The sequence below is a fragment of the Podarcis gaigeae genome, assembly GCF_964106915.1.
Source record: "Podarcis gaigeae genome assembly, chromosome: 8".
NCBI classification, from domain to species: domain Eukaryota; kingdom Metazoa; phylum Chordata; class Lepidosauria; order Squamata; family Lacertidae; genus Podarcis; species Podarcis gaigeae.
This window is the reverse complement of record NC_139684.1, coordinates 68,992,203-69,012,305: the sequence shown is the minus strand read 5'-3', so window position 1 is coordinate 69,012,305 and position 20,103 is coordinate 68,992,203. Positions and strand designations below refer to the sequence as shown.

At 48.1% G+C, this 20,103-nt stretch overlaps 1 protein-coding gene and 2 long non-coding RNA genes across 6 annotated transcripts in view; 2 read left to right on the top strand and 1 right to left on the bottom strand.

The window, feature by feature from the left end:
* Nucleotides 1–6,588, bottom strand: part of HIVEP3 (HIVEP zinc finger 3) — a 236,163-nt gene extending 229,575 nt beyond the window's left edge. For 2 of the 4 annotated variants that reach the window (XM_083750597.1, XM_083750595.1), the window contains exon 1: nucleotides 5,768–5,908. The gene's annotated coding sequence lies outside the window, so the exon portion shown is untranslated. Of the gene's footprint in view, nucleotides 1–5,767 lie in introns of all 4 variants that reach the window. The other 2 variants (XM_083750596.1, XM_083750594.1) reach the window with 2 other exon arrangements.
* The window catches only part of LOC310850008, a 136,685-nt gene that overhangs the window by 33,203 nt on the left and 83,379 nt on the right, over nucleotides 1–20,103 (top strand). The gene's annotated exons all lie outside the window — the stretch shown is intronic.
* On the top strand, nucleotides 5,792–9,588 carry LOC310850009. Its single transcript, XR_014567195.1, has 3 exons — nucleotides 5,792–5,897; nucleotides 6,765–6,801; nucleotides 8,276–9,588. It is a non-coding gene; the product is annotated as an uncharacterized lncRNA (long non-coding RNA).

Sequence of the window (20,103 nt, the reverse complement as noted above, 5' to 3'; positions counted from 1 at the left end):
TGCTGGATGGAACGCAGAGACTTTGGTTAGAACCTAGCTCTGTGGTAGAGAACGTGCAGAAGATTACCGCTTTAATCCCTGGCATCACCAGGTAGGACTGGAAAAGATTCCATGTCTGGAATGCTGGAGAGCTGCTGCCAGTCCGTGTTGACAATACTGAACTAGATGGTCTGACTTAGCATAAGGCAGCTTCCTATATTTCTATGTTCCTAAGCCTACAATATATTTGAGAATAAATATTCAGCAATTACACTGAACCACAAGCAAACCTCCACTTTGTTCGGTTAGACCAGGGTTTCCCAAACTCAGGTCGCCAGCTCTTTTAGAGAAATAATGGAAACAATAAAGAAACAAGGAGTGGCTACTCACTCAAGGCTGCACAGATTCTTCCATCATGCTACATAATCACAGCGTTATAAACAGCAAAACACAGCATCCTGTGAAGTTTTCATTATTGTTGTTGTTTTTGTTTGCTACCTGTTTCTGGCCCTTAAGGATGTTGAGGCGGGTTCAGCATATGTGGACTGTTTGTGTGGAAATTGCAGAAGCTAAAGATGCCACTAGCTTTTAGTGGCAAGGACTTCATAGCTAGATTGTACCTTCCCAGAGCTATTGAAACAAAATAAATTACCGGTATGTAAAATAAATACAAGCAAATGCATGAAATGTACAAGTCACAACAATTTGTGAGACAGAATTTGAGTTACTTTGGAAAGGAATTTATTTGCTTTACTATGGATTACGTTTTACATCCTTACAACAATTCTGTGAGGTAGCTTCAGCAAGGGAGGAGACCAACTGATCTAAGGCCACCCACTTCATTACTGAACTTGGGTCTCTCTGGTCCTAGGTCCTCATCAGACACTCTAAGCACTACTACTCCAGCCTTCTGCAAACTGTTGCCCTCCAAATGTTTTGGACTACAATTCGCATTAGCACCAGCTGGCAACATTTAGGGGAAGGCTGAACTATACCACATACCCCGCAAGTGTCCCAGAAAAAAACAAAACATTCTGTTTTTTATTGTGAGAGAATGGCAGCCATTTTGGTTGCTGGGATTCTGCAACCAAATCACGCGAGATCACAGCAACCAAAATAGCAGCTATGCTCTCACAGTTAAAAGAATGGGAAGATGGTCTCCCATATTTGGGCTTCAAAGTGTTGGAGGGTATTGTACAGAACCCCTGGGGCATAGCAGTGATAAAATAACACCCATGCATACAAGAGCACGGTGCAGTTACCTTTTGCAGATAACTGAAACTTTGTGGCACCAATTGTAGCAATTCCCAATTCCATCCTCTCCTGGTGGACCAAGAGAGTCTCCTGGAACACTAGGCCAATGGCAAAAGAGCCACCATGTCTTCCATTGCCATGACAATGATGGGCCTTAGCCAAGTCAGCAGAAGGAACAGCACAGCCATGTTACCATGGCAATGCCAGCCATGTTCCTACAGGAAACTGGAGAGGAGGACAGGAAGTGGGAGTTTGCAAGGCTCTCCTGCAGGTATTTAAAGGCAGGCAAGCCAAGATGGAAGACAACTCCAATATGGCTCCTGATGGGCTCATATGATACAATACACCTAAAGCACTATTATATATATTTAACAGCTACGGCTTCCCCCAAAGAATCCTGGGAACTGTAGTTAGTTAAAGGTTCCGAAAGTTGTTAGGAGATTCCCAATTTTCCTCACAGAGCTACGGTTCTCAGAATGCCAGTCTTCTTTCCTGGGGAGCTCTGGGAACTGTAGCTCTGTGAGGGGAATAGGGGTCTCCTGACAACTTTCAGCACCCTTAACGAATTACAGTTCCCGGGATTCTGTGTGGGAAGCCATGGCTCTTTTAAGCGTATGGTGTGGATGGATGGAGAGAGAGAGAGAGAATGAGATAGATAGATATAGATAGATAGATAGATAGATAGATAGATAGATAGATAGATGATAGATAGATAGATAGATAGATAGATAGATAGATAGATATAGATAGATAGATGATAGATAGATAGATGATAGATATAGATAGAGAGAGATAGATAGATAGATAGATAGATAGATAGATAGATGATAGATAGATAGATAGATAGATAGATAGATAGATAGATAGATAGAATTGTCCCATCTTAAGAACAGGGACATATTCAGTTCCTTTCGGCAAAACTAAGAAGTTATTTTAAAATGATAGCGTTCCCCTAAAGAAGTACAGTTGCAGTTCAGAATTCAGGCATGGGACTCACTCAACACAGCTGACATCAGAACAATTTCATGGACCTTATTACCTTATGACCTTAATGGTTAGCAACCTGCCCTTCAACTCGTGGAATGACAGCAGTACCAATTACACAACTATTGGCTACAAAAAATGCAAGGGGGCAGCTCATCCTGGATGCAGGAGTCCTCCACTTATGCATTCATAATATGCATATACCATATCTTACTGTCTATAAGACACCCCCATGTATAGGACGCCCCCTATTTTGGGGGACTCAGGTTTAAGAAAATGGGGGGAGATGGCCCCATGTATAAGATGCCCCCTAATTTTTGATATTATTTTTTTAGGAAAAAAACCTAGTCTTATACACGGAAAAATACGGTAGTTGCTATCACCGTGGCTAGTAACCATTGTGATGTTGTTGTTGTTTTGCTATGCTATTATGAAACTGTTACTATGCTATTGTTTTGCTATGTTATTATGAAATTTACTTTGTTGTGTTTATTTGAAATACATCCCTGTTTCTTTGTTGCAAGCCGCTTTGAGCATGGATTTTTTTGGGGGGGTAGAAAATCGACACACAAATAAAACAGATAAATGGGTGGATACTTGCTCATGTAAATGTCCCTGGCCAGAGGTCTGCACCACCCAGCACACACATCATCACAATGGATCAGAAAACCAACAAATACCAATACAGTGGTACCTTGGGTTAAGTACTTAAGTCATTCCGGAGGTCTGTTCTTAACCTGAAACTGTTCTTAACCTGAAGCACCACTTTAGCTAATGGGGCCTCCTGCTGCTGCTGCGCCGCCGGAGCCCGGTGTCTGTTCTCATCCTGAAGCAAAGTTCTTAACCTGAAGCACTATTTCTGGGTTAGCGGAGTCTGTAACCTGAAGCGTATGTAACCAAGGTACCACTGTAACTGCAGAGGCAGGTTACATTACAAGAAGACCCAATGGGTTTCATGCTGGATCCAACTCCTTGTGAGGGTTATATTCGACAAAAGGAACAATGCAATCATTTAAACTATGCAATACAAACTTTTTTTAAAGGCATCTTTAATGACTCTGGTGCTAACCAACATCAAACGTTTCCCCTGCTAAAGACCCAAATGCTGGCAGTCAGACTGTGACCTTCTACCAAATGTGGTTTTACACTCTGTTACTAAGCATGTGATAAATTTGCCTAGATTAGGGATGGGGGAACTTGGTGTCCAACAACACCTGCAAGGCCAAAACTCCCATCAGGCTCAGCCAGAAGGGCCAATGGCAAGGGGTGGCACGACTCCAGGTCCAAAACCTGGAGGGTCACATGATCCACATCCCCGGCCTACTCCTTGTTTACCAAGCGTAATGAACACCTCGGCAGAGACAATAGGCTCAGGTGACTTTTCTATGAAGACGCAGGTTAGGACGACAATAAGCCTATATTTGTTTTGTTAAAAGCGCCTTTGGGGACATTCGCTTTGCCAGCAGAATACAGTGGTACCTCGGGTTAAGTACTTAAGTCATTCCGGAGGTCCGTTCTTAACCTGAAACTGTTCTTAACCTGAAGCACCACTTTAGCTAATGGGGCCTGCCGTTGCTGCCGTGCCGCCGGAGCACGATTTCTGTTCTCATCCTGAAGCAAAGTTCTTAACCCGAGATACTATTTCTGGGTTAGCGGAGTCTGTAACCTGAAGCGTTTGTAACCTGAAGCGTATATAACCTGAGGTACCACTGTATATCCCCTGTCGTTCACAGCCATGTGAATGGTAAACCCTAACAGGAAATGGTTAACTGATCAGAAAAAAGCAAGCCCCTTTTTCCTCTTATATGGAGTTCTCATTAATCCTATACAGTATAAGGTAGCACTTTGCTTACATTGCATCTGCCTCTCTGTTGTTATGTAATAACTGGGCCAATTACCACCCAACAATCGACTTGCCAGATTGTGCACTCGGGTGCCCTTTTTTTTTTTTTTACCTCCAACTGAGAGCAGCCCTCTGCAGTCACTGCTGCAATCACAGCTTTGCAGTTCCCTTGAAACCCAGCAGGGAAAAAGGAAGGTGGGGAGGGGGGGAAATCTCATGCATGGGTAAAGATAGGCAGTCAAGCAGGTACTGCATGAGGTTGGTGGATAAAGGTTGCCATCTCCTTCTGCAGGGCTTTCAGGAGCATCTTCCCACAGGGCAAGATCCTGGAAATCAACCCCCGGTGAATGCAAACCCAAATGTCTGAATGCTGCTTAGATATCTCTTGGATAAGATCATATCCAGCAGCTTTGGTGGTGGGCCAATTCGGGGGGGGGGGGAGACACAGGGGTCCCCGGACAGAGATAGGGAATGAAGCACAAGAGTCAGAAGCCACCACCGGGTGCAATACACTGAAGCCCAGGCCGCACATCTGTGCTCAGCAACCCAAATACAACCAGCAGGAGGGAAACACTTCCTCTGTGGTCAGTCATTTGCACTCAACTCATGGGGGGCTGCAGGGAGAGGAGTTTACAGTGCCATCCTACCCATGCCTACCCAGAAGTAAACCCCAATGCATTCATTCAGTGAGATTTGCCCCCAGGTAAACCTTAGCCTTCCCCCACCCAACCAGCAGCTGCTCACCCTTCCTGACAGCAAGAGACACAACCACATAACTCAGAGACCTCCTTCAGACCCACCAGCAAAATAAATGAAGCCTGGCTACACCAAGCAGAGGAGCAGCCCATCCACAACAAGGCTCCTTGATCAGATAGATCACTGCAGCAGCGGAGGGCAGCAGGCTCCTGGCAACATTTCCCCAACAAGCACAGGGCGAAAGGCACCGCCAGCCTCTCTGCACACAAGCGGTATGCAAGGGGAAAACTGCACATATTTGCAAGTGAAGCTGCATAGGGAGGCCTGGTCACTTTGCAACTTGGTGTGCCTCACTTCTCTGCCTCCTTCTCTCTCCCCTTCCCCCATCCTTTTTTCTTTTCTTTTTTTCTTTTTTTTCTTCTTTTTTTTTTTTTGCAAGATCATTCGCCCACTTGAGACTTGTTTTTGGCCCTCCTGTGGCCAAGCAGGCCTCCTCAAACATTCCCTCAACACACACACACACCCCGCTGCCCTCCCCGGCGCACGCTCCAACCCCCTATAGACCACCGACATCAACACCACCTTTACGCAGGCCTTCCTGGGCGCAAGGCGCGGAGAGGGTTAACAGCCGCCGATTGACACCGCAAGAGGTTACTTCAGGCACATCAGCCCTGCAAGAGGAGCCACCTCGCAGGCTCAAACCCACCCAGGGGACACACACACACACACACACACACACACACACACACACACACACACACACACACTTGACAACAGTCCCGAAAGGTAGCGAGGAGCGTCCTGTTAAAATAAATAAATATAAAGGAAGGAAAGCAACCTGACACCTCTTCAGAAGCCCAGGCAAAATGGAATCTGCTGCTGCTGCTGCTGCTGCTGCTGCCTCTCTCCACCAGCGAGGAACAGCGGCTGCGGCAGCAACAGCAATAGTCAAAACACACACAACGGCACGAGGGGGCAGCGAGATAAATGGGCGAAACACCATCGCCTTACCTTGGCTGTCTGGCTGCGAGCAGAGCCCGATCCCCTCCACTTTTGCGATTCTCACGATGCTGGCAATTTCCTGAGAGGCTCTGCAGCCTCGCTCTCCCCTCCTGGAGGAAGCGTTCCGCTGAGCTGCCGGGTAGCTTATTTCCTATTCTTTTTAATAACACCTGTTTCAAAAAGAGGTGTGGAGGGGGAGAGGGAGGGAGGGAGGGAGGATCGGGGATGGGGATTATTATTATGTCATATTGCTGGGAGAAGAAGGCGCGCGATGTTTTCCTTCTCCGAGGGAGGAAGGGGGAAGGCAGGTCGTGTCCCCCCCCCAACCCTGCCCTGATGGTTTGTAGCTCAGCTTCAAAACAAAATCAATGTGGGAAAGAGAGAGGAGGGGAGGGGGGAGAGGAGAAAAAGAAGAAGAAGGGGGGGACCACAACACCCTAGGCAAGCTTAATCATGGGAGATTGTGCAGTTTGTGAGCATGCTCCAGCCGGAACCAATCCTCCTCTGTTATTCTTCGGAATAAAAATAATCCACGCTGGAGAAGAAGAAGGAGAAGAAGAAGCCCACGCGGAAGCTTCTTCCTGCCGCCTCTGGACAGCGAGGAATAAATTCCGCCCGGAGAAGCCGCATCACAATCGGAATTGCTGCTTGCTTTCCTTTGCCTCCTCGGCTTCTAAGAGGCAAAACAGCCGAGCTTCTCCGTCTATCTCCGCGGCGGTGGCTTTTTCATTTTTTCTCTCCTTCCCCCACCCCCCGGCTTTCTCTAGGCCTTTTGGAAAGAGGTTTGAACCTTTTAAAGATACAGTACACCGATTAGCCTTTTAAGGGAGGCCGGCGGAGGTGGAGGGTGTCGGGTCTTTTAGTGGAGAGGGAGGGGGGCCTGGCTGGCTGGCTGGCTTAAAATACCCAAGCTAGTGCCACGCCACTCAGCGCCAGAAGCGGGCACCGTGGGTGGCGAGGGGAGGAGCCGGGGAAGCGAACGCGTTACTTTCTCCTTCTTTTGCAGCCGTCTGGAAGACTTTCCACTCATGTCCTACCTGGAAGTAAGCTCCCTTTGCATTTGATGCAACTTCCTTATTATTATTGAAAACAAAACACCAAACCCTCAGCAGTCGAGCCCTCTGGATATTTATCAATGGAAGTGCAGTGTACTTCAAAGCAGGAGGAGGCGACAGTCCTTCACATCCGCTTCCTTGGGAGCAAACCCCGCTCAACTCAATGGGGATTGGTTCCAAACTAAGGCATGCACAGGATTGCCCTGGTGGTAGCGGACTTCCTCCAGTGCAAGGCTCAGGCTGCGATCCCTCAGCGTGTCCATTTACAAAACAAAAGCAAAAGGCCGATCCCTACGCCTGATGTCTCGGAAGGAAGCCCCGCTGTATTCAAAGGGTCCAATCCAACGTCATGGCGCAACCAGGCTGCGCATTGACAAAATCATATGAATTCACGAGGATCCGTGTAGATCCGCCTTTTACCTTTTTCCAAGAATAATGTCCATTGAGCAAACTAGTGGGGATTTGCTTATGCATAAGCTCTCATAGAATTGCGCTTGTATCTCTTTTGGCTTGGCCACAGAATTTTTTTCATGCGTTTACACGTATTACGCTTAACTAGGGGGTAAGTTTCCCTGAACACAGTGGAGCTTACTTGCGAGTAAATATACATAGCCTTGCACTACAAGGCTGAAATCCTATGCACATTTACCTGGTAGTTAAGTTCCTTGGAGTGCAGTGGGGTTTACGATCCGAGTAACCACGCAGAGGATTGCTTCGCAATTGAGCTGTCTTGCAGCAGAGTTCAACGGGGCTTACTACAAAGTAACCGTGCATCGGATTGCTGTTTTACTCCTGAGTGAATTCAATAGGACTTTGTCTGAGTAGGCATGGGCTAGGCTTCCGCTGTTTAAGAACTGTATCACCCAGCTGCTGGTGTTATCCTCAGTCGCCTCCTATTGGTATGCAGCCCTACAACACAATCCTGTACGTGTAACAAGAGCCTATACATGTCTACGCAGAAGTAAATCCTAATGACTTTAATGGAACTTGCTCTCTGCTAAGTGTGCGCAAAATTGCAGCATTAATCGGCACTCACACGAAAAGAACTACCCACCGCACATTTAAAGCATAGTTTACAGAACTACACTTCGGGCACCATTAACAAACTACAGTTCCCAATATCCTTCTTTAAGTATGTGGTGTGTACGAAGTCAAAACCAACACACAGGATTACTTCCGTCGTGTCCACACACCCATTTTCATTGTGTGTGTGGCAATTAAAATGACCGCTGCAGTCTAACCACCCACCCACTTGGTTTAGGTTCATTTCTTGTTGCAAACCGACCACCCTACTCAAGGACAACTTACCCTGTCAAAAGCAGGCTGAGGTGCTTTTTGTGAGGATTTTCCCCTTTCTCTTCCCCCCGCCTCTCCAAATTTGGCCACCAGAACCACATCAGCCGCCAGGTCACCCGTCACGATCCAAACCGATGCGCCAGCTGGGTCCACTTTTTATTGTTAGGATGGTTAGTGGAGCAGCGCGCGCTTTGCGCTCGGATCGCCGCCTCTGTGCTGTTCAGCAACCCTAATGACGTCCCGGGAAGAAGCCACGAAGCCCCTGGGCCGCCCGAGGCGCCTTAAGGAACTTGGACGAAGACCTGAGCTGCTCTCTGGGCACGTGCTCCGACGCCTCCCTAGGGCCGCTCCATCTTTCTCTTCCGGCGCCACACGTGGAGCCGCCGAGCCACCACCGGACTGGACTCATCCCACAAACGCCCAGTCTTTCGCGGGTAGCTGGGTGGGTGTATTCCTCAATCCCAGGCCTCCCCAACAATCCTTAGGCTTCGGACCTAGTTTCGAGCCCAAAGCTCAGCCCCAGAAGACAGGGAGGGGATGGGCCCCCGGAGCGCGTGCAGAGTGCATCGGCCACGCCAGAGCTTTCTCGGAGCCCTCGAGGGGCAGTAATAGGTGGTTTGGGGACAGTTTTCCAACAGCACCAAAACTCAGCCCTGGAGAGTGATCACATCTAATTGGGGTTGGTGGGCGTCTGCTGAGCCCCTTGACCGCAGCAGGTGGGCAGGAGCTCCAAAGAGAATTTGGAGACCTGTTTAGAATCTGTTTTCAAATTCGAGGTAGCTTCCGGGCATGTGCAGAGTGCATTATACAGCCGCGGGGAGCGTTTTTCCCAAGGCCCTCTTCATAGGAGTTGAGCCCTGGGTGTCCTCTCTCTCTTCTTGCTTCCCTCCTCCCTCCCTCCCTGCTTGCCCGTCTCTCTCTCTCTCTCTCTCTCTCTCTCTCTCTCTCTCTCTCTCTCTTTTTTCTTTCAGCAGGACGAAATTATCATATTCCGTGTCTCGCTGCTCCGGCGATCGCCAATTGGCTGCGGGATTGCAACCGGAAATGTCAACAGCCTCTGCTCGGCTGGCTACAGCGGCAGCGCGCCTGAGCTCAGCAAAATCTTGGCACCGACGGCTGCCGTTCCTCCTCTCTCCCCTGGGTTCGCGAGCGCCCTCGCTCTCGTCCACCCAGTGTCAGGTCACTGTGTCAATCCAGGCGAGAGAACCTTCATCAAAAAGGGGTTTAGGATTGGCCAATGCCTCGGGGACAAAGGGAAAGTGCAACCAAGGCTCTCCCTAACCAGCTCCAGACTCTGGTTGGGAATCTGCTGCTCTGGTCGTCCAAGCGAGGAAGGAAGAGAAGAACACAAGGCCTCTGGTCCCCAAGGAAGGAGAGACGTTTCAGTGATAAGATTTCTTACCCGCCCTTTGCTATAAAGGCCCTGGCATGGGTTGCAAGGAAATAATCTGCAGTGAGAAAACATAATATGAAATGATGAACAATATACAGAGGGTTTTATTTTTATTTTTTTGAACCATTAAGCAGTTTATAAACTGTAGAAGTTTTTTATTTAAAAAATAGTAAGCAGTTTATAAATAATAGAAATGTGGAGTTGGAAGGGACCCGATGGGGTCATCTAGTCCAGCCCCTCCCATCTGGGAATCATGGCTAAAGAATCCCTGATGGATGAGCATCCAACCTCTGTTTAAAAACCTTCAATGAAGAAGAGTCCACCACCTTTTGATGGAGTTCGTTCCACTGTCAGAAAGCTCTTTCTCTTAAAATGCAAAGAATTTTAGAATGATTTAAATCATTTTTTAAAAAAAATAACAACAGAGAAGCATTCAAAAATAAAAAGCAAAATCACTCCAAATGGAACAGAAGAATATAAACTCAGCAATAGAGGCGGGGGTGGGGTCTCACAAAAGAAAACAGCTTAAACTACAGCTCAGTCGGTAGAGCATGAGACTCTTAATCTCAGGGTCATCCATGGGTTCAAGCCTCACACTGGGCAGAAGTATACCTACATTGCAGGGGGTTGGAATAGATGACCCTCGTGGTCCCTTCCAGCTCTGTGCTTCTCTGATTCTATGAAACTATCAAAGGCCAGGGTAAAGTGGTGTGTCTTCAGCATAGGCAGAAGCTATGGAATGAAGGTATACCAGATGCATCCCTGTGCAGGAGGGAATTCCACACTTTAGGTGCTGCCACAGAGAAAGCCCTTTCATGAGCCATTTTGAGGGTGGCAGAATGGCCAAGAGAGGCCCCTTTGCTGATCTTAACACTTGAGAAGGTCCATAGAGCTGGAGAGTGACTTTCATATATTTGAAGTATAACTTGTTTAGTGCCATAGGCATGTGTATGAGCAGGGCAAGCGATTGCCCTTCCTGGATGAACTGTAATTCCCAGGTTCCATTTGGGGTGGGAAGCGATAGGTTTCTTGCATTGGTAGAACCTGAGATATCATAGAATCGTGGAATTGTAGATTTGGAGGGAACCACCTGGGTCATGTAGTCCAACGACCTGCAACGCAGGAATCATTTGCCCAACGTGGGGCTCAAACTCACAACCCTGAAATTCAGAGACTCATGCTCCATCAACTGAGCTGTGAGACAAAATGTGTAGGCACTGATTGATTGTTTGTTTGTGAAAAATCATTGTCTAAAAAAACCCTGAAAGAGCTATCCAGGACTTTAAAATATTTAGAGCAGAGGTCAGGAATAGCCTGGATTTTCTCTTTCCTGCCAGACCAGCTTGCTTTTATCAGATTTCACAAAAACACAAGAATTTAGGCTATGTCAGACTATCTATACTCAGGGTGAATCTGCAGGATCTTCTGCCTTGCTGCATGAGACCTTTCACTAAAGACCTTTCAGAGATAAGGCTTTTATTTCTTTGTTTCTATCTTTTAGGGCAGGAGTGGAGAACCCTTTTTTGGCTCAGCAGGCCAGATCCTTATCGGGTCAACTTTCATAGGCCGAATTTGATGGGTGGGTGAGACCGCCCACCTGTCAATCTGTCACCTGACATCACAATGACACTAGGTGACTGGGAACTTGGAAGTTGTTACTACCAGTTCTCCAGACTGAACTCAGCTGAGTCTGTAGAGCACGTCACTCTTAATCTCAGGGTCGTGGTTTTGAGCCCCATGTTGGGCAAAAGATTCCTGCATTGCAGGAGGTTGGACTAGATGACCCTCGTGATCCCTTCCAACCCTACAGTTCTTTGATTCTATGACCTTTCAATCCGTAAAACAACCCTGAATCTATGGGATACCATATGAACCATCTTCTGGCATCTTCACATTATGAATTAAGGTGATCTTGAAGGCATTTGGCCAGTACCTTTTATCTATTTTATGCAACACAAATTTGGCCAGTAGGTACATTTTGAATTTTGAGAGGGGGGCACCAGTCCCAAAATAGCTACCTAGTGGTATGGGATGTCATGACACAAAATTAGAAAGACAGCCATCTCCAACAACCTGATGCTTACCACAGCAGCTAGGTCCTGCTGGCCCTGATTGTGGAGATCACACAATATTTATTGCATGCACGCGCCCACAGAGAGAGAGAGAGAGAGAGAGAGAGAGAGAGAGAGACCATTGCTGGCAACAATAGCAACAGGCAGCATTCCTTAGTAGCAACAGGCAGCATTCCTTAGTACCAGCAAAAATATACAAGGTGGCCACATCATGCAGCGCTCGCATGACGTCACAGGTACGCAGCGCACCGCTGCCCCCAAATATTTGGCCCAAGGCGGTGCCTCCAATACAGAAGACTGCACGACAAAGATTTTTCCTGAACACTCTGTACTATTCAGTGTCAGGGTTAGGCCCATGTGTGCTTAAATCCCTGACAGCCTCACCATCTAGAAAGATGAAATTTGGTACACTATATGGACTTTCAGTTTCTTTCAGTTCAGTGGCAGAGCTTTATGCTCTGGCACCAGGGAGCGGAGAGGGGGCAGGGCTGGCATGCATCTTGGGGGGCGTGGTGCGCTCCTGGAGGCATGGCACCCAGTGCAAGTGGGGGGACAGCCACGATGGCACCCTACCAGGATCGCGCTGCCCCTTCACTCCTCTTCCTCCGCCAGTGTCTCAGTTTCTCATTTTTTTCCACCCCAACATTCATATTTCCACATCAGTTTGCAAAGTGTCCTTGTGGAAATGCACCAGCATTTTTGTGCAAATTACTCCTGGGCTTTTTGTGTGTGCAATTTTGCATAAGATACACATGTTTGCAAAGCAATTTCCCCTATATATGCCACATTCTGATACGCAATCTGACTTATATATGCATCTCTGTGCACACTTTGCCCCTGTTTGTTTGTTTGTTTGTTGTACACATTACTTAGCTGTAGAGCTTCATTCCCAAATTTAGAGAAGTGCACATTTCAAAGGAGAGCTATGTCTTGGTTTGCGTATCCTTTTGGAGAGTGAAGATTTGCGAAAGCCACCTTTAATTATGAGCTGAGCCGCTGCCATTGCTAAGTCCAAGGCACTAGAATTACTGACAAAAGTCTGCAAATGAGACATGGAAGAGTGCATCTCTCCCTCAAAAGGGCTGAATTATAAAAAGAACTCAAAATACCGAGTGCACTTTGACATTGCCGAGAAAGATGAAATAGGGTACATGCGTTGCCCCAGTTATTAGTGAAGTCTGGAAGATGAGACATTTAAAAATATCTAGCAACTAAGCCTCTGGGCATGACATTTACCTCCTAAGAGAGAGCAGGGGTCCAGTAAAGAACACAGAAAGCTCCCACACATGCGGGGATGTGAGACAGAGACAAGTTCCCTTTCTCCTTTAAGCACTTGAATCACCCTTGAGGGGAATTCCAGCATCAGCTGTCAACATGGCGCTATGTTTGCAGGGTGGACAATGTTAAGTTTACTAGGAGTCTAGACTAGTAATCACCAAACTGATTCCACTGGATGACTAAAGGAAGCTTGGGTTGTGTGCATGGGTTATTTTTTTGGAGGTGGTATATTACCTGTTGCTCACCAGCCCCCTTGCAATACAGTTGACTGAAAAACAGGGCATAAATCAGTGAGGGAGCTATTGTGGGTGGGTGGAATGCGACTCACTGGTGATGCTAAATACCCCTCCTGAGCTGATGGCTGCTGTTTTGAATTCCCGAGAATGCCTGGAATGATGTCTCATCATGACAAATTACCTTTCCATGGGGTGTTGCGTGTGGGAGAGGGAGAGAGAATGCCGTCAGCATAGGTCATCATTTCCCAGCAGAACGTCCCTTGGAGCAAAACTACGTTGTGGCTGGGCTGGCCCACCCATGAGGCAACAGGAGGCAACTGCTTCAGGCGGCAGGATCCACAGGCGCAGCAGATATGGCCTTCAAGGAATGCTGTTGCTACTGCAGCAGCGGGGACAACTGTGGTGTGTCATCTGCTCGGCATCCCCCGACATGCTTCCTCCACAATGGCCCCTTGGCAACGAGGGGGAGCTGCTAGTCTCCTCCCCCCTCTTGTTACCAATGTAGATCTTTATACCCACCTTGTTCCTGATGTAGATCTTCACTCAGCTCTTCTTTCCTGGTGGTCCACCATTTTGTGGTTCGCCTCAGATGCCAAAACGTCTTGGGCCAGCCCTGATCATGACTTAGCCTGCAGAAATACAGTTGAGAACTTCCAGTCCAGAACTTGCTGGAAGTGTGGGGTTTGGTTTTTGGATTCTGCAGTGGGCCTGCAAGGGGTTATAATTTTATATTTAACTAATTCTCTCCCTCCAGTGTGGGTGCCCTATCAGATGGAGGTAGATGAGCCTTTTCTGGGCATGGTCCCCTGCTTCAGTGGCAACAGTGGCTTGTCTGTAGCCTCCCTTACATTGATGTGCCAAGGACCAATCTGCCCACATCCCAAGGAAGATAGGAAGTTGCCTTGTTTTGAGTCAGACCATTGCTCCATCAAGCTCAGCACTGTCTACTCTGAATGGCAGCAGCCAGTGGCCTGAGGAGAGTTAGGAGGGCCAGACAGAGAAAAATTGAGGGCCACATTTGGCCCCAGTGCCTGAGGCTCCCCACCTCTTCTATACCACCCACACCTCCAGTTTTGCTGGACCTCTTCCTCTGACCATAACCTCCTTGCCTTGGCACAAGGAGTTTCCCCCTCACTACAAATGGAAGAGAAGAATTGAAAAGTCTTCTTCACGGTAAGCAGAGGAGAAATGGCTGCAAGGCCTTTGCTGTCACGTGCCATTTGGCCCGAAGGTCTTACAAAACCGAGGCCAGCCATCCTCACCATCCAGCAGCCCTTATTAAAGCCCTCCTGCATTACCTAAGCAGGCTGCAGACAGGTTTTAATCAGATGATTCTGTCGGGTTAATCAAATCCATGCAGTAATTGACGAAACGGTGGAGACAAATTGTAACCGGTGGGTCCGAGACCGAAGGGTATAATGGCATGTTTGCTTTCCTGCAGTAGTGGGGAGGCAACACTCACCTGACCACTGATTGATTGATTGATTGATTGATTGATTGATTGATTGATTGATTGCTGCTGGTTACCAGGAGGAAGAAGGAAAGGAGTGAGGTAGCAGTGAGTCTGTGTGAGGCAAATGTACCAGTGGGGCATTTCTGGTACCTCACCACCACCTCTCCTTTGCCCCCTGGTAAGTGGCAGCAACACAGCCGAGCAGAGCAGGGGTGGCATGTCCCGTTTTTGCTGCCTAAGGCAAAAAGGGAACCGTGCCACACTGCAGCCCCATTGTGCCCTCTGCAACATCTCAAGCGATTTCAGTGAAATCTCACCAGATATTGCAAGCTGGCGCTGCTTCTCCAGGGGCAGAGGCAATGGGGGGGCATCCACAGGTGCACTGCCTGTGGGGCTTCCTCCATGCAAGGCAGCTACCTCATCCTACCTTAGAGGTGGACCAGCCCCAGACCAGCTGGTTTTGCTATACTGGAAGCAGGCGGTTCAGGGCAGGTTTTGGAATATACAGATATCTTTTACTGGTCAAAGGTAGCACAGAAAGGGCAACTGTATTGTTTTAGCATCCTGCGGGGATAACAAATTTTGCTCCTTGGTGATAACATTTGCAGAGTATATTCAGGGCATAATAAGCATAAGAACGGGACACAGCTGGGAATGGGGCAGTATTAACAGTGATAGTTAAAGGTACCCCTGCCCGTACGGGCCAGTCGTGTCCGACTCTAGGGTTGTGCGCCCATCTCACTTAAGAGGCCGGGGGCAGCGCTGTCCGGAGACACTTCCGGGTCACGTGGCCAGCGTGACGAAGCTGCTCTGGCGAGCCAGACCAGTGCAGCACACGGAAACGCCATTTTACCTTCCCTCTATAAAGCGGTACCTATTTATCTACTTGCACTTAAGGGTGCTTTGAAACTGCTAGGTGGGCAGGAGCTGAGACCGAAAGACGGGAGCTCACCCCGCCGTGGGGATTCGAACCGCCGACCATGTGATTGGCAAACCCTAGGCACTGAGGTTTTACCCACAGCGCCACCCGCATCCCTAACAGTGATAGTTACAATAGTCATAATATTAATTATATACTTCTTCTGAAAAATAGTCAGATCTGGTACAAAACAGTGTGGTATAAGGTATTCAGTGTAGGACTGGGCACGGTTACTACTATATTTTTGTCTCAGTAACTTAGGGTTTGTATGCTTCATAAAAGGTAAAGGTAAAGGACCCCTGACAGTTAAGTCCAGTTGCAAACGACTCTGGGGTTGCAGCACTCATCTCGCTTTACTGGCCGAGGGAGCTGATGTTTGTCCGCAGACAGTTTTTCCGGGTCATGTGGCCAGCATGACTAAGCCGCTTCTGGCAAAACCAGAGCAGCACATGGAAACACCATTTACCTTCCCTCCAGAGTGGTACCTATTTATCTACTTGCACTTTGACGTTCTTTCAAACTGCTATGTTGGCAGGAGCAGGGACCGAGCAACAGGAGCTCACCATGTCACGGGGATTCGAACCGCCAACCTTCTGATTAGCAAGCTCTAGGCTCAGTGGTTTAGACCACAGCACCACCCGCGTCCCCATGCTTGGTATTCCAATGCTTTTAAACAAATAGTGGTGTCTCCCAGGAGCCATTTGATTACAACTGCCATCGGAAGAAATTCACCTGATGCTGCGGAGCTGCAGTCTGGCTTCCTGGCAGAGGTATGGTTGTCAGTTCAGGAGCATCCCAGACCCTGAGATTTCAGGGCTGAAGCCTAAGACCTAGGGGCAGCCTCTGGTGATGTCACAGGGTGGCCCCCTGGTGACGTCGTAAGGGTAGGTCTGGTGATTCTGCCTCTGCGCTTCCCCTGCATCACGGAGCCATTAAGATGGCGGTTAATTGGGAGAGGGGAGGGTTTGTGAAAGAAGGCAGAGAGTCTATGCAATGATTTGCCCCCTTGAAGCTTGCAAGCTGTGCGCAAAGTCTTCTTAATTAAAAAATAGATAGAGGCACTCTCACCCAGCTGGCAATTCAGGTCACCACCCCTGTCACTACCCTGGAGGTCTGGCAGCCCTACTGGCAGCCAGTCATTGCTGTTTACCAGGAAGGAGAAAGATACAAGTGAGGAGGAGAGGTTGGTGTGGTGCAATAGCACCGGCAGGAACACCAGATTAGCTCCACTGGTGTGTCTGCACTGCAGCAGCCTCTCCACCACTTCTTCCCTTCCAGTTTTGGTATGCAACAGCGGCCCACTTGCCGGGAAGCTAGCGCAGCGGCTCTGCCCCCATTTCTGCTTCTGACTGCCATCAGCTCCAGCCTGCATGGCTACCTGCCAGGGGTGGTGGGAACTGTGGTTCAACAACATCTGGAGAACATCATATATCAGATGCCCAGCCTATAAGAAAATGGCAGCTCTGCAAAAGGAACCAAACTATGGGAGAGCGAGGCAGACGAGAGGAGGCGAGGTCTTGTCTGTGAAAATGATGAGGAAGTGAGATAGGCTGGCTGGCGGGGGGGAGGGGGGCACCCTTCTGAATCCAATTACTGGGGCCCTCCAAATTCTGGATCTGGGCCTGTCCAAACAACATGGTTTGCCAAAGGCTACAAAAGAGAAATTTGGCAGCAGTTTCCTTTTTGCTAAGAGCTTGTAATAACGGCAGGATTTGGTACACAAGTCTGTAAGGACTCGTGAGTTGTCACAAATGCCTTTAAAAAGAAAAGTCCCATGGGGAAATCTGAAACTTGCCATTGAATTGAATAGTTTATTGAAAACTTTTTTTTGGCATTTATACAAATTACTTTTTAAATACAGTCATGAGAATGGTCTCTCTCTTTTTCCTGGCTGTCAGGAGAAAACATAAGCAGAAAGTCCTACGCAACACACCAGAGGAGGCGTTTTAACATTCCCAACATCCTTTGCTTCCTTTTCACTGAAATTATTCTGTCCACCTGACTTTTGCTCCCCAAAGCCATGAAGTTGACACCATTCAGCAGCCACAAACCTGTCCAGGAGGTGTGAGAGACAGAAAACAGCAAACCTTTCTAACTTGTTGGGTTTGTGGTTATCGCTCTCCCTGCGTAGAAAGCTGCTCTGATGACCTCTCCACTCTGCTGGTTTCCAATTTAAATAAAGTCATGTCTTTTATTAATATTTCTATTTATTACATTCGTATCTCAACTTTTCTCCGTGGAGCTCAAGGTGGTGTACATAATTCTCCTTCGCCCCATCTTATCCACACAACAGCCCTGTGCATTAGGTTAGGCTGGGAGATGGTGACAGGCCTAAGGTCAGCCAATGAACTTCATGGGTTTGAAGCCTGGCCTCCCAAGTCCTAGTCTGACACTCTAACCACTACACCACACAACATAGACAACAATGAAGAAATATCTTACAGCTGAATAATCTGAATAATGCAATGGGTATTCTGGAAAGGCATCACCATGAGTGCTCCGATTCAGCAGTGGGGAAACCGAGGGCCACATTTCCTTCTGAGCAACCTTCCAGGGGCCACAGCCTAGTGGTGGGAGAGGCCAGAAGCAAAAGTGAGAGGAGTGGTCCCACTTTGTACAGTAGAAGTCAGAGGTTCCTATGTACACCCACACTCAATGTATCCAAGGCATACCCTCCAACCATTATTATTTGTCCAGGACATTCCCAGAATTACAGAAGCCATCCTGGCTTCTGATATGATCCTGGAATATCCCAGGGATGAGTTGGTCTGGTGCATGAGAGCTTGGCACCAAAAGATTTTCATCAAAGTGATTTGGAGGGCATGCCATGGTCAGAAGCAAAAATGTGTGAAGAATCGCGTGTCAATTTACTCAAGTATCCCTCTATAGTCTCCATCTCAGTTTTCTGCTTTTGTCACTGCTTGCAGGCTCAGAGCGTATAGGTGAACAGCTTAGACTAGCAGCAGGTGCATGAGGCAGTGGGATTCAACAGTGGGGGCCGTGCAGGTGTATGGGCATTAGCAGGTGCTTAACAAAGTTCTGGTGATGCTTCTTATTGCCAGATGTTCTGGGAACTGCAAGAGGGCAGAACATGGTTGCTCTTAGGCCCAGTTTATGAGAACAGGACACTGGACCAGGTTGGCCTATGGATTGATCCTGGGCACTTCTGATGCTATTTACACCAGTCACTGGTTGTATGTATCCAAGAGGCAGCCAGCTGCTCACTGACAGAGGCAGAGAGCTGGTTTAAGTGGACCTTTGCTCTAAGCCGGTAAGATGCGCTCTCACCATTCTGATAACCTGGATGAGAGGACAACAGAGCAAGTGCAGTGACCAAGAGGAGTAGGAGGCAACCACCCACAAAAGCCAACCAAGTAAGGCTTAAGTCAGCAGCCACAATGACTGCACAGCTGGCATTATCTTCAGATCCTCTTTGCCATCCATTCGTTTGTCATCCAGCCACGGGGCAGGTGAAACATTTCTTGAGCAGTCAACTTTCCTCTCCCACATACACACCCACACCCCTTTTGTGATGATTGCTGTGTTTTCAAGCCTATCATCACATGCAGTGAGCAAGGTGTCCAAAATGAAAAAGCAAAACCTTTGATCTTCTAAGACAGGTTCCACTAAGGGGCTGGGCCAGGAGCAGGATTAAAGCCCAGATCATGGGTTAATGCAGGGGTGCTAACGAATAAAATATTGAGGGGGCAGGTAAGCCCCATCCCGCATAATTGATGCCATGATTCGGTGCACCCACACCATTTGAATGGCAATGCCCATCAACTTGTGGGGGAGCTGCCCCCTCAAATATTTTATGGGGGGGGGCTAATAATAATAATAATAATAATAATAATAATAATAATAATATTTTATGCCCCATCAACCTGGCTGGGTCTCCCCAGCCACTCTGGACAGCTCCCAACAGAATATTAAAAACACGATAAAACATCAAACATCAGCTGAAGGCCATCAAACAAGGCTGCCTTCAGATGTCTTCTAAAAGTCAGATGTTTATTTCCTTGACATCTGATGGGAGGGCGTTCCATAGGGCAGGAGCCACTACCAAAAAGGCCCTCTGACTGGTTCCCTGTAACCTCACTTCTCACAGGGAGGTAACCGCCAGAAGGCTCTTGGCGCTGGACCTCAGTGTCCAGGCAGAACGATGGGGGTGGAGACGCTCCTTCAGGTATACTGGGCCGAGGCTGTTTAGGGCTTTAAAGGTCAGCACCAACACTTTGAATTGTGCTCGGAAACCAATGTATGCCTTTCAGGACTAGTGTCTGGCTCCGAAGCGCCCTCTCCGATTGCATGGAGCCCGGACAGCCCCATGGTTTTCTTCAGAGCTGAGGGCGATGAAACAATCGCTGAGACAGCTAGAGCGTCGGTGGCAAAAAACTCACTCCGAATCTGACCGGACACAGGTTAGAGCTCAACATCGAGCCTACCAAGTGGCGATAGCAACGGCGAAGAAGACTTTCTTCACCACCTCTATTGCATCTGCAGAAAATAGTAGCAGGAGACTCTTTCAGGTGGTTCACAATTTAACGGAACCACCTTTACCACCGGGGCCTTGTAAAGACCCCAAGATCTCCTGTAACGATTTTGCAAAGTTTTTTTGCAGATAAAATCACTCATATTTGGAA